The following is a 15,524-nucleotide window of genomic DNA, read 5'->3' on the forward strand; positions in this document are numbered from 1 at the left end:
ACACACAGTCTCTGCAATGGCATGTGTAAAGGGCTAGTCAGGGGGTGGCACAATTGGTACTGCAGGCCCACAAGTAGCATTTAATATGCATGCCCTGGGAACACAAAGTGCACTTTACTAGGGACTTTCAAGCAAATTAAATATGCCAAATGTGGATAAGCCAAGGTTACCCTGTTTAAAGTACAGAGCATATGCCCTTTAGCACTGGTTAGCAGTGGAATAGTGCTCACAATCCTAAAGCCAGAAAAAATGTAGTCAGCAAAAGAGGAGGTCGGGAGGCAAAATGTCTGGGGAAACCACTCCAGGGATGTTAGGTCTAACACAAACCACAAAGCCAATGGTAATCAATGGGTGGAGTGCTTTCCTAGGTCAACTTTCTGAAAGTCCCCAAGATGTCTTTAGAAAATGGACAGCTGCACCTAAAAAACTGTTCATTTTTACATGCTTCACCCTGCAATCATGGCCAGAGATCCCAATACATTTATTCAGTTCAGACTCAGAAATGATCAACCTGAGTCCCATGTGGATTCTTCAGGCAGAATTTTGACCAACGTAATACTTGCCAAACTTCGACAGATAAAAATGACTTCATGCAAAACAATATTTGGTCATTCTGAGTTTTCAAAAGACAATCGTTACAGTTGGTATGATCATACACTTTTAATCTACCATGGTGAAATACGTTCATCTTAGAAAAAGGCTCAAATCTTGCAAAATGGCATTTCATGAGTAGGAATGTGTGAAGATGCAAAATCTGGTAACTTGCAGGCATATATATATATATCTTTTTATATTTAATAAGCTTTTCTAATGAGGGCATACTTGGTATCTGTGTGAAAGCAGCTCAGGAGAAGGAATTTTGTCAGGGGACGTTCAGTCGCCTGAATATGATGCTGGGTGCGGGGGTGGGGCATGTGTTCTGGGAAGAGGACATGCTGGAGTGGGCCTCATACAGGACACAGCCTTTGAGCTCCAGCAGTCCACCTGGTACCACTTTTGGCAGAAGGAACATCTTCCTGCTGCTGTGATTTAGAGCTTCAGCTGAAACAAAAGCCCACGTCTGACCCTCAAAAGAGTGAGGGGCTCTGCATTTATTTAATTGGGCTTAGGTTTAGCAGTACCAATTTTATACTTGATGGCACCAACTGAGTTCTGGAAGACAACAGTTACCTCTGACGTCTTTTCAAATATGTGTATTTATTTCAGCTGGCAACAAAACAACTCGTGAAAGTCAATTTTACAAAATAATAAGAAAAACCTGAACAATTTTCATTAGCATGTGTTCTAGTCTACCCGGGGGCATCTGATTTATCTAACTTATTATCAGGTGTGACGCAACAAAACAAATATGAGACAGCGCATACCCCTTCCCTAGCCCCAGTCCCTCCATTTCCCATATAGAGGGACATATTTACAAGCCCATTGTGCTGCCAGTGCATCACTTTTATTGACACACCGGCAGCGCAATGGGTTTCCCCATATTTACAAGGCCGCGTAAAGTCGACCTGTGTGACTTTTCATAATCTTGAAAAATATTTTCCAGTTACTGCATAACTCAGCATGAAATGGGCGTTCCTATGGGTGTTGCTGTGGGTGTTCCCACGCAACATCCATGGAACAGGATGCATTCATAGGTTTAAAACATTTTGTAAACTAGGAATGCGTCAGAATCCTATGCCTCCCAAGGGGAGGAATGAGGAGGCACAATAAGGAGAAATACTTTTATTTCCCCTAGGTTGTTCCTCTTTCTATGCATAGAATGAGGTAAATGCCTTTAATGATTCTTTTTGTGCAGGAAGGTGTCCCTTGCTGCACAAAAACAATCATCCCCTCAGTGCAGGCACCCTTGCAAAATGACGTAAAGGTGTTTGCACTGGGGCACGGCTGCAATATGTGTGCCGGCACAGGGGTAAGGACAGGATTGTGCTGTATCATATAGACGTTTGTTCGGGCTGGACTGTTTCCATGAGGCACAGGGTCAAGGCTGATTTGCATATGGCCATGTCTGAACTGGGGTGGTGTGGAGTGCAAAAAAACGATGGATTTAGGCCCAGATCTCTGTACTGGGGTGAATGTATGACATTGTTCTGCATTCTGTCCATCAACTGTTATTTTTTCATTTGTCACCCCGAGTGGGATGGGTATGCTCAGACGTGAGTCCCATGCTCTCCACACCACTGGAGTCAAGCTATCCTGGCTGAAGACGGCTGATAGCCAGAAACCGGTCCAAGGATGCTTGATTCCGGTCCAGGAAAGACAAGGCTTGGCAGTTCGGGCTGGACTGTTCCCATGAGGCACAGGGTCAAGGCTGATTTGCATATGTCTGATCTGGGGTGGTGTGGAGTGCAAAAAAAAACGATGGAGTTAGGCCCAGATCTCTGTACTGGGGTGAATGTATGACATTGTTTTGCATTCTGTCCATCAACTGTTATTTTTGCATGTATCATATAGATACGGCACATTCCTGCCCTTTTATTCTGATGCATGGCAGCACAGCAGGAATGCTTGCTGTGAATCAAAATATCGTAAATGAGGACCATAGTTCTCATCACCCCTTGGTAGATCCCATTGGCCTCACACCGCATCATATTTCTTCGGGCACCCTCTCCCATCGAAGTGTATGTTTCAGCCCCCATACACAGCCAATGTCTACTCTTTCTGCACCCATCTCAGGCAGATTCTCTGACCCCAGAGGCAGGCAATGTAGCACCTCGCAACCGCTAGATCCAGATTTTCTGAAAAAATTACATATTTAGGAGGGGGACTTTTCACTCCAAATCCCCCCCCAAAAAAATGTCTGTCCTTCATCTCCAAGGGGAGTCCCTGTTATGGCATTACATTTTAGGTACGTTGGAGACTTTTAATAATTTATGGTCGTGTTATTTGCCAACTCTCCTCTTTGTGTTAATATTTGCATAATTAAACTGTTTTGGTGATTTAACTATGTATTTCATTTGATGACTTGCTGTGCTATGAGTAAACTCGGGACTGATCCGTGGAAGCTGGCCCAGGCGTCGTCTCATCACAACAGCCAATGAAGTATGTATTGCAACAGCTGTCTGTAACAGTCACCTGTTTAAAATATGGAAAAGAGTTGTGTTGGTTTTACCCAAAATATCAGCGTTAAATATAAAACTGTTTGTTAAATGTCAGCCAGGCAGCAAACATAGTAAAACATTTTCATAGTTAATATAATCTGTTGAGAATTTGTTTGAAATATATTTGAGGAAACAGTGCCAATGCTTGTGAAAGTTGTTACAAAAGAAAACTTAACACAAGGGCTATTCTGGAATTACAAACTAAACACCATAAAGCTACTTTTCTGCCCCATAAAGTTTAACCATGTGAACTGAGAAACGATGATGCCAAGGTGTATTTCCGGTGGGGGGCTGGAGGTCGCGTGCATTCCCTCGGTGCCTTTCTTTGAATGGCAGACACATTGAAGTAGACACGACCTTTCGAAAATATAAGCCATTTTGTTTTACTGTGTGATTTGATATTTTTACGAGGCCTTGTTGTATTTCTCAAGAGAGGGTTACTTGGAGTAAGAAAGGCAGCTTTTCCTGTCTGACGGCAGCCAGTCGTTTCCCTTTGTCTATCGAAATGTTGAGGTTAGGAAGGGTCTATTCACTAGTCACGGGAAAAATACAACTGTAACCCAACCCTTAAACCAGAAATTCTTAGGCTGGCTGAACTTTTTACCCTTCAGAGAATGTATTTTCTCTGTCTCACACACACACTCACTCTTTTCAAAAATTGTCATTCGTGGTATTTTTATTGTTTATGACTGCGAAGCTGTTATTCCACGTTTTATCGGCAGAACTATCCAGACACACCCGCTATGTATATGGAATACTATGCAGATTTATGATTGCGGCTTTGCAGGGTTCACATGTTTGCTTCATGGTGGGCTAGTCTACCAAGCGAGCAAGGAGGACAGGAAAACATACCTGACATTTAATGTGTATTTTAATTTTCTTGATCTTTTTTATGATATGCCTTTTCTACTGTCTGCCTGTGAATTTCACAGCTGACGCGCGAGGTCAGAAAATCTGACGCAAAACAACGACAACGTATTTTTGCATCTAAACGGATTTGCTAGAATTGTATTTGAAATTGAATTGGTACTATTGGTAATTTTCATTACCACACCATTTTTGCTATAATCCCCGTGCAGCACCATTTTATGTACTCTTCGAACAAACGTTCACCTGGATTTCATTCGGTCAAGAGCGTTAATAGGCAAAGAAATATATTCTAAGCATATTCTAAGCATATACTTAATGTAAGAAAAAATATGGAGGCATTCTACCCCCTAAGTGATTTAATTGAAACCAAAGGGTAGCCTCAAATATATGACAATTATTTACAAGACTCATATAATATATACACAGCTGACGTGTACTGTGTCCCATTGTGAGAAAATAAATCGAAGTGAACAGGTGATGCAACAGCTTTCTAGCATGTGTTTCTAATTAAACTCATATGGTAATCTATATAATGATAGCTTATTTCTGCCCGCATTGATTAGTGAGCTAATGTGTCGACGCCATTTCAAACTCTTTTGCAATATTGTGTTCTCTTCAGGACAACTCGTAGAAATGAATTGTAAAAATGAAGAATATTAGGCAGTGGTGACCGTCACCAATCTAAAGTAGTTGTGCAGCCAAGGGGGATTGGCGGGGGTTTGGGGAAAGGGGGAGACATAGAAAAATAAAATACTTACCTGCTGCTCTGCTCCCGCGGACGGCTGTCTCGCTGCTCCTCTCGTTGGGCTGGACTGGGATGGGCCCTCAGGGCACAGGCTCCACAACCAGACAGAGCTGTTCTTGTAGCAGGAGAGCAGCGCCAGAATTGGTCGGAGCAGCCTCGTTTGCCACTCAGGCAGTCCATTGGAGCGTGTGGCTTTTCTCCAACCCCTCTGTGTAACACAGCTGGGTTGGAGAAACATAAGTGCGCATGTGTGTTTCGACGGCCTAGGGCGGCCGGCAAAGTACACATGCACACTTATAAATGCACACTACTCCTCCTCCATGAGATGCCAGGCCCAGCGCCACCCTATACTTATTGCGGGGGCCCAGACAGCATAAATAAAATGATAATAACATTGTATATATCTTCATTGTATTTATCATCAGCTGGCCCGAGCTGTGGGGCAACGCTCCTCTGCCGTTATGGAGGAGCCGCCCCTGTTATTAGGATTAATTGATGATTTTCGATGCAGCTCTGTTACGGCTACAGTTGGTGAAGGGATGTTACCTGAGTGTGGGATGACCACAGGGGTCAACAACGTATTCACGTATAACTGCTGGCGTGTTGATAGGGATATTTAGACATATTGTTGAAATGATAAACAATTTTTAAAACATCTACTGGTCAACCACTCTCCTAGTCTTGTGAGAATAAAAGTGACACCTGGAAGTGAATTTAAATAAAAATGTTGCCATACAGAGACAAAAGCAAATGGAACTATTGGATGCATCTATGTCTTGGGGTGATGTTAGGAAACGTCACCTGGGCCTAATCAGGCAGTTCAATTATATGCTAGGGGTTATACATGCTTGAGAACTCCATTTGACGAGGGAATGTTGTAGTGTTTTAAGGAAGATCGCAAGCAGAATCAAAAACATGTGTCTGATTCCCCTAATTGTGTAGTATTACATTATGCTGTGTGATTAAAGTACTTTCTTTTAATTTAAAAGATATGCACAAGAATGGATAATACATTATTGTGTTTGTTTGCCGACTATTGAGTTCTGCACTCTTGTCCTGCATTACATTCCTGAGAAGCCTTTAAAATTAATTTTGACCAGTCACCCTTCCCATGTGCAAGGGACAAATGGGAGCATACCACAGTTTCAAATAGTGTCCTTTCTTGGAAGGATTCCATCTTAGAGATTGCGTCCTAGCCATGATCCCCAAGCAGGAATACTCCACTAGGCTACAAGGGGTAGTATAATATGAGGGGGGTCCCCCTGTTTGGCAGCACTGGGGCAGGCCATTATCCCTTCCCTTGTGGGCCAATTTGGCTGGAAAGAGAAAATGACTCGACATTTTTGATGCGTCTTCTCTGCTTCTTAGAGCATGTACCCCTCTCTTAGGAAAATATAAATTCTGCACCAACTTTTCTACCAGTTTAATCTTGCTTATACATTGTACACCTAAAGTACATGGGAGTTTGTGGCCACATTGTTTTGTTGTTGTCCGATCACAGTCATACTCTGTACAGTTTTGCTTTGTTGCTTCTTTGAATATTGCTTTTTGCAATTACATTGCAATTTGCCTTATTAATTTGTGTATTGCAAGTTGAAGTAGTTTTCTTCCCTTGTCCTTCCCTGTAGGTTCTTTCTTCTATGTAAAAGTTGTCCCCCTGCAACTGCTGTGCACTTTAATTTAAATTAACTGACATAACTGACATATTTCAGTGTTTTATTGTATCTAATACTTTTGTACCCCATTGCCACCTGCACTTTGTTGCATTTTTTTATTTCATTTTTTATTCATGTCACACACACTTATCAGCATTCTCAGTGCATTATCATTTCTATGAGTACCTCTGCAATTTAGCTAGCACACGGTGTTTGGGCAATAATGTTGTAGATGGAAACATACATGGTTTCCCTATTGGAAAACTGCTGCACAGGTCTTAAGTCACATAATCAGAGGACAGTTCTAAGGCTGGTTCTGTTGCCGATACTGCATCTGAGAGAGAGGATCATGTATCAGAATCTAGAAGTGACTATTCAGCTGATAGAGTCCCCTTAGATAATGACTCCTCTTGCAGTGATTCTGAATAATATGGCCATGCAGTACAGCAAGGCAGTTGTAATATCCCTTCACAAGCGGGTAATGTGCTACTGAGAAACAGTGAATACAATAGGGCTACCTAATAATCCCTCGGGAGACTGGATAAATACTTGAAGTAACCAAACAAGAAGCTCCTGAAGAGAGAATCCACATTGAATTTTTTTAACATTATAATCAATCTATGTGGTAGATATCAAATTAATCCAACCACTAATAATCTTGAAATAACTTCAGTAAATCAGTATAATGAGGCATACTCTAGGTAGATTACCAAAAATATATTTATACAACCTAGAAGATGAGGATTCAACACAATATATACAGTGAACACATCCATATATAAAAAACGCACTGAATGATCATGATGGGACATAAAAGCACATCTGTCACAATAATCACAGGGTATTAATCAATTCATCGAATAGTGATCATTGGTAACAGGTAAATCCGCCCAAACAATGAATGTTTCTTAACCCATAATTGCTCTAGAGATGAATGTCCACTGAAGTGATGCTTGTTTAAAAACTGGTCAGAATCGATACATTGTTGACGTTTGGGTCTCATAACCCAAGACCATCATCAGCATAAACTGTCTAAAAGGGCAAACAAGACCGACCAAGTCCCAATGTCAGCGAATGAATAATGTAACAGGAATAAAACAATCAATTAATCTGGAAATTCAGACCTATACTCACAGTCTCATAGTCCCATCCTAAATGTCTAGAATCTATCACCAGAGCTGGGTCCTAATGGATCTGGCCAGTGTCACTCACTGGAACAAGAAATAATCATTTCTTACTGACTTCTTTGGGAGCATATTGTTTGGTTATTGAGAAACAATGTCAGCTTAGCACAATCATGATGTGAGATGGTCCAGCGGAAAGCACATCATACCTATTCACTTGGCTGCCCCTAAAAGATTCCAGCCTCTAAATCCTTCTTTCACTAGAGATGATGGATGTAAAGTCAATTCTGCAAACTGTTTGTCCATCAAGTTTGTTGTCATTTGTCAGAAGTGCATGCTTCCAAATGTATACTTGATTAAAATGAGTTCATGTGTAAAGTTGATAAACGTCACCAACTACTTCAACCATATGATGCAATATATACATTTCAAACATGGTACAACAATCTAGTCACCTGGCAGGCAACATATAATACATATGTTGTCTTTTGTCAGACTACCACTTTGAAAGACTGATATCCTTTACTGACTCTCAGTTGACCATTCTCATTTGCCTTACTGCTGCAGAAGCAGTAGTCTTTGCTTCCTTTGTTGCAGAAAAAATAGAAAGGCAGCACAATCCACAATTTACAGACTCATTCCTGCGACTGAGAAGAATAAACCATATTGCAAATACAAAGTTTGCAAAGAAAGAGTCATAATTACTGCCAGCAGTGCCCTTCTAATTCATGCCTGAGTATTCCAAATTGATTTACATTATACCACACAAAACTAAATTCTGAGACACTGCGTGAAGTACAGCAGTCAGTTTTAATAGTTAGTATCTAACTTAAATGGTTGTGTATTAATACATATCTTCTGATGTCCATTCCTTGAAGTACTTATGCGGCCTCTCAAATTGATCTAAATTGATCATTCTTTCTAATAATTCTCATCCAAAGAATTATCAGAATCCATACTTGGGTTTCACTATGTCTTCATTAATTCTAGTAAATAGGTTCATATTGATCTTACTTGAGTGCTGCTTGTAACCTTGATCCTTCGTAAAAATTTGGCAGATGTTTCATCCACCATATTACTATTGCCTTTAGTCAATGACAATGCACATAACAGGGAACATGACATTTGCCACATTTTGACGAAGTTCCTCATCTACAAAACTGTAAGGTCATAAGTATTTCTGAAAATGCTTTTTAGAGAAATTAGAAGAGTGTGCTTTTTAGGGAAATTAGAAGAGTGGGCCCCCCTATTCTCACCACAGTTTTCAAATGTAGTTATGCTCTCAGCATCAATGAAATTGTCAAAAGAGCATCCTCAGAAAACCTCAACTTAATACCACACAAGGAAAGCAGTTGGATTTGACAGTTGTCAACTATACTTTTTGGCAGTTACATTGTAGGTCTAGGGCTAAATTCCACCCAAAGAGAGCTCCTGCCATGCACAGTGAATGTGCAAAGCCACAGGAAAGATCAAATATAAGCAGACTGCCATGATAGGCATTAGTAATTGTTCACATAGTCTTCTACACAATATTAGTCAAAGCTCTGCCTAGATTCCTTTTCATTGTGATCTCATGTAGGTAGAAGGTATATGGTTAGTAAATGAGTGACATATGGATCAATACATCCCCTTACTCACATAGGTCATGTTAGAGGCCTGCTTGCTACATTCATTTTCTATCACAATGTTGCATATATACTGTCCACTGAATTACAGATGCATTATAATCAATGGCAAGGCACATGGCGACGGACAAGACATCCACCATGTTTTGATGGAATAGTCTGTCTGCCAATTAGTAAGGTTGTATGTCGCTCTGAAAGTCCTGGGAGAGTCTGACCCAAGTATTTTTAATTTTCAAATGTAGATACGCTCACACTGTCCAAGAAAATGGTCCAGAGAATATTCTCAGGAATCCCCCCGACTTATTGCTACGCAACGGAAAGAGTTAGAATTGGCTGTTGTCAGCTGCATTTTCGGCAGGTACAATGCTGGTCAGAAGACAAATCAAACCCCAAGGGCTCCTTTGAAGCATAGCATGCATGCTAAAGACAAGAAACTCAAGCCCTCCTGAACCTGTGCAAGCTGCCATGGAATGGCATTAGCAAATGTTCCCCAGGCCTCCCACACAATATTAGCCAGAAGTCAGTGGTCAGTGTAAGACAGAGACATGAAGAAATAGTGGCAGCTTAGCCGAGATAAATGTTTATAGTAATCTCTTTATGGCAGAAGGCAGACGGTTAAAGTAGGAGTGACGCATAAATCACTACACCAACTACTACTCACATACGTCATACTGCCTGCAAACACCCCTCCAATCACTCCTACAGGTCCAGCTATAAATGTTGTACATGCGTGGCAACACTCAACAATGGAGTGCTAAAACGTTATGTGTATACTATTAGTGAAATCTGTGATATACGTATCTTGATTCCTATTAATGAAGGATGTTATACCATTCATTGCTTCTCACATGTCTCCTGACTACAATGATCCCTGGTATTTATCTATGTGGTTTCTGAATGGGAGAGAAATACAGTCCCCAAATTGAAGCAGTTGTGAATTCACTTATGGTGTTACTGGAATATATGGGCACGGAGTCCGCCTGCACCCAGGAAACCCTACCAATAACATATATTTCTGAAAAGAATATGAACAGGGGAGACCAGGATACTATGTCTTTCATAGACCCATGCATGTTTTCATACCTAATCTAAAATGCAAATGTGAAAGTAATGGTGATTTCTTTTTTGAATTCCACACATTTATGTGAATGAAAAATGTAGGGGCACAAGAGAATGACAAAAGTATTACCAGCCTGCATTTCCAAGACAAGAACGGACCAAACCTGTACCCATGCAAAGACTACATTTTGAATACAATGATATCATAGGACCACAGTTTTTATCTGTTCCGGTAGAGTGCGGTTTGCACAGCCACACTAATTGGGTACCTTTTCTGGAGTAAGAAATGCAAGAATGCTAGGTGCTAGGACTTTTGTGGATCCTTGCAAATTCCAGATCTTTCCCCATCAGAAATGTATGAAAAATCTTTGCTTGTGGGCAAGGTTAAGGTTTACAGGGCATTTTGTATAAAAACAAGTGATGGGATCCCAATAAGTCAGACCACCCTGGACTACTTCTTGTTACTTGTTTTCAGAAATGACTTGGGCTGGTAGGTTTCCTTGGATGCCAGCTGCCCAGGGTTCAAATATAGCAACAACCCACTGTTGGACTTGGCCCCTTCTGCAGGGTCATCCCCAAACTTTTTGCCTCATCCTGCTATTTTTTGGAACCTGTTTTTATTGGCAATTATGACTTTCTGTACTTTACCACTGCTAACCAGAAATAGGGGCCGATTAGGATGGCGGACGGACTTGCGTCCGTCCGCCATCCCAGAGGTGGAGGGACCGTCCGCATGGGCTGCGGCGGTCCCTCCGTGCAAATTAGGATGTGACCGCCACCCTGGCGGTCAGATCCTGGATATTTAACATTGCGGCGGGTGCTGCTTCAAGCAGCACCCGCCGCAATGTTAAAAGTGCATGTCCAACATTTACATGCACAAAGCGGCAGGCACCGCGCGGTGCCTGCCGCTTTGTGCATGTAAATACTGGGGGGTACCATAGGTACCCCCCATGTGCACCCCCCACCCGCCTACACCCTGGGGGACCTCAACGGGCCCCCGAAATCAAATGTACACATGCTTTTCCACGGCGGAAAAACCGCCGCGGAAAAGCATGTTTACAAATGCTTCCTAATTTGGCTGGCGGTGTCTGATAGACACTGCCAGCCAAATGAGAGCTTTTCCGCCGCGGTTGTAATCCGACCGCGGCGGAAAAGCAGCGGACGGAAACCAAGACCCACCAGCCATCCTAATGCGGCGGTGGGTCTTTGGTGACTCCGCAGAGGATTTTCCGCCTCCTCCGGGCCGGAGGTGGCTTCCGCCGGCCCGGAGGAGGCGGAAAATCCTCCATCCTAATCGGCCCCTTAATGTGCTTGTGCTCTCTCCTACAAACATAGTAGAAGTGGCTTACACCAATTGGCATATTTAATTTGCCTGAAGGTCCCTAATAAATTGGCACTACCAGTTCGACTGATTTAAACTTGGCTATTTTGGTCTTGTTTTATTTATTAAAGAAGGTTCTATTGTCCAATTTAGTGTGGGATCCTTTTATGTGGTGTTTTTAGGCTATTACTATTTAAAGTGTTGCACAAATACTTTACACATTGGCTTTAAGCAGTTGTATGACTGCTCTGTACCAAGGTACCAGAGGGTTGAGCACAGGGTTGGCCTGTGCCTCACCCTGACAAGCATTGTGGTTGCTACTGCTAAAAAAGAAAACACTATTTCTAAACTAATATTCTTAGACATATTTTAAGAATGCTAAGCTTTCCTTCATACCTATTTTCATTCACTGGATTTTACCTTATACACTAAATAATATTCCCAGGCACATTTCTGGAATGCAAAGATTTGTTTTATACCTATTTTCATTCAATGTTTTTATTTTATAAAGGAATGCACGGTTGGTACTCATAGAAACATTAGGATATGCTTGAGGTAAGTTGATGGCTCCAAGTATTGCATGTTTTTGGACCATCAGCCAACACTGAAGAGCAGTCTGGAGAATGTAATACTATGTAACTTTTGTAAATTAGCCATAGGGGCAAAACTCCTTTATTTCATTGGTTTTGTATTCAATGATTTGTTTCTTTGCGAAATATACAGCGATTTACACAAATGATACCTCCCTGAATTCCAAATATTGTCTACTTTTCAATAATATATAGCAGCAACAGTTACGGCATTACAGTCCACTTATTAGGACATGTGCTTGTGCCTGTGTCCTTCCACCCAAACCATCACTCAGAGGTGAAACAATACTCTTGAAGTGAGGCCAAGTTTCAGTCTGCTTTAAAGCAAAGATGACAGATTTAAGTAAAATCACTTGTGAGAACTGGCACATAATTACTCAGTGATCTTCACAGGTAACTTGAAACAGGAAAAAGAAAAGAATGGATTTTGTAGGTTTAGGAAAAAAAGCCAAATACCGACTTACTTTACAGAGAGCAACCTTGAAGAATAAGTGATTGGTCGGTTTTAGATGCATTTTTCTGATAAATGGGTTTATAAGTGTTATAGGCATTTCCAAGTTACTTACTTTGTTACCAAAATGTGCATAGACTTAAAATAGTGATGACTTTTAACAAGCCTCATACAGGCATCTTTTGAACCACACTGAACTCTGTTTGAAATGAGGTTGATGGCGTTGTTGTTGGGAGGTATGTTTTAAATGTACATTTATATGTCCTAGAATTCTTTTTCATTATGTGAGCAGAATCATGCTTCAATCCCGATTTTAGGGTTTTGTGTATTTTGCATGAGTTTTGTGTTGTTCCGCTCACGATGTTTGCATAATTTTCACTTTTGCGGCACTAGTTTGTTCAGAAAATGTCCTAAGGGATCCGTGAATCTGGATGAGTGCCATCCTATCATGCTAAATCACCAGCATTCCTAGCGTTACTTTAGACTGGAAGGAATATACATTAAACAGGAATCTCACAAGTCATTTACGTACCTTTTAATGCAGGGACGGCTTTAGCACTGGTGGTGACCAGTGCAACAGTCTTTTTTTGGCAGCCCCCAATGACCTCCTTCTACTCGAATTCCCTCACTATCACCATCCAACAGTGCCCCACATCTCTCCATTGCCCCTCTCTGACATCAATTTCATGTTTTTTATACCGCTACTCAATAGTGAACGCATACTCATCATTTCTGTGATCTGTATGGTACACGTTCTTTGCAGCAGGCACATTAACCCTCGGTGCTACTTCAATAATTAGACAAAACTGGCACTAGACAAAATTCCTATCTCTCTTTAGCAGTAACATTAATCACCCAGACTCATCTTGATATTTTTATTATTGCTTGGAAACTGTTGAGCATTGAAGGAACTCTGCAGTATGTGATTTTAAACCGTACGTTATTAACACAGCCCCCCCCCCCCACCCCCTTGCACTACCCCACTCACTCCACAGGCCAGCACACAACTGCACCTGTCACACCACCCCAAATCCGTGCGGGTCCAATGTAATGTGTATGGCCACCCATGCATATTTAATTTAGTACGCACCAATTTATGAAAAACGTGCATTTATTGTGCGTAAATAATTTGCAGTTTTACCGAGGCTTACATGCCTAGGCTTTTCTGTAACTGTTTGATGTAGCCAATCCTACTAAAACTTTTTTAAAGTAAGCATGTCTTCGATTAATTTCAGGGCCGGATGTCAAGCAATGCTCAATTACCCACTGCTTCCAAAAACATTAAGAGATGTACAAGTTATTTACCTATCACCAAGTGTAAATATTGGTGTAAATGGCATTTCCACTAATTTTAGATATAGCCCTCATCAGGACTTGAGTGCAAAGTGCTCTTGCCCCAGTTTTAACATAGAGCATTTCCACCAGCTTGTTACTTGTGGTCATTTGCCTTGCAAAGCAGTATGCAGGACTCAATAATATGAGCAAAACAGGAGTAGAAGCTATCTAGTCCTGTCATAACGTATTTAGCTGCGACATACTCCAGTCAAAAGCACACAGGATCGCTGTCGCTCATGTTTTATATGCCTCTTTTTTGCATATTACCCCTTAATGGGTCTAAATGACTTGAGTCCTGATTCACAAAGGTAAACTTACACTATTCTTTAAGTTTACGATTGTTTTCTATTCACAAAGGGATTTACGAGTAGTGTCTTTATGAGTGCAGTCTCCACACTTGTAAATATACTACTCATAAATAATTTGTGAATAACAAACAATTGTAAACGTACGCAAAAGTGTACTTTCACCTTTGTGAATTAGGCCCTAAGTCATTGGCATTTCATCAATTTAAAATGTTGTCTGAGTTAACTGTGATTAAACGGGGGAGTCAAATGGACTCTGTTTTCTCTTTTATAATTTCTTTGATTTTATGAAATTCCATGACTGGTCTTTGGTGGTGATGGTAGCTTTGTCAGTACTGTCTCTGTTCATATAAATATCCTGGTATTAAATTGGATCACAAGCAAGCTGGTGTTGAGTGAAGTGAGGACAATGAGGGTCCTTCTAGATAAGGACGCTTAACCTCTCAGGACAGACAGTTGTCGTCCTGGTCCAGTGGAACAATGGTTACTCTTACAAGGTACAATGTCTCTTGCCAGTAATGCCCTAGGAACAATGTATCCCGGACCCAGCTTCGACCTAAGGAGACACTCCATGCGGCAACGGGTGTGAGGTTTTCCGAGTCTTGATCCGTTTTAATCTTGGACGTACATTATCTAATCTATTTTATTGGCAATAGACATTGTTCCATTAGAGAAGAGCATGAATTTACACCTGCAGGCCAAGGAAATGGACACAGCTTAGTATTAATTGACACTATTCATGAAATAAAGACATTGTTAAGGCATATGAAAACAATTTAACTTGCTTAATGAGACCCTTAGAGAAAGTGTTCATTATGACATTAGAGGGAGGGAGTAAAACATTTCACACAGTAAAAAGCATAGAGGATGACATTTTAAAAAACGTTTGGAAAAATAATTAATTTAAAACGGAAATGATTTATCCAAAATTAAAATTGACAGGAGGGAAAAATATGTGCTTACATAAGAAAAAAACAAATTAGAAATAGAGAGTCTTTGATATTTAGCTTTGCTGTTTCCCAGATGTACCATCTTCACACAGGCATACACGTAGCATTGGTGATGGAACGCAAATAGTTGGAGATATTTTTGGTGCAATCATACCTCCAGTGGGAGCTGTCTCAAAAGATGAAAAGATTAGAAATCTTTCAACAGTACTAACTAAATTGGCAACCAGTACTTATTGTGCTACTACTTGTACTACTGAATTAGTGGCTATTAGATCAATGATTTTACAAAATTGCCCAGCATTAAACATTTGACTCGCAGAATATCAGAGTCTGTAAGATGCTGAAAGCTCAGCATTGCTGCTCATACATAACTGACAAAAGTAAGAAAATTCTAGA

The sequence above is a fragment of the Lissotriton helveticus genome, chromosome 9, assembly GCF_964261635.1.
Source record: "Lissotriton helveticus chromosome 9, aLisHel1.1, whole genome shotgun sequence".
NCBI lineage: Eukaryota > Metazoa > Chordata > Amphibia > Caudata > Salamandridae > Lissotriton > Lissotriton helveticus.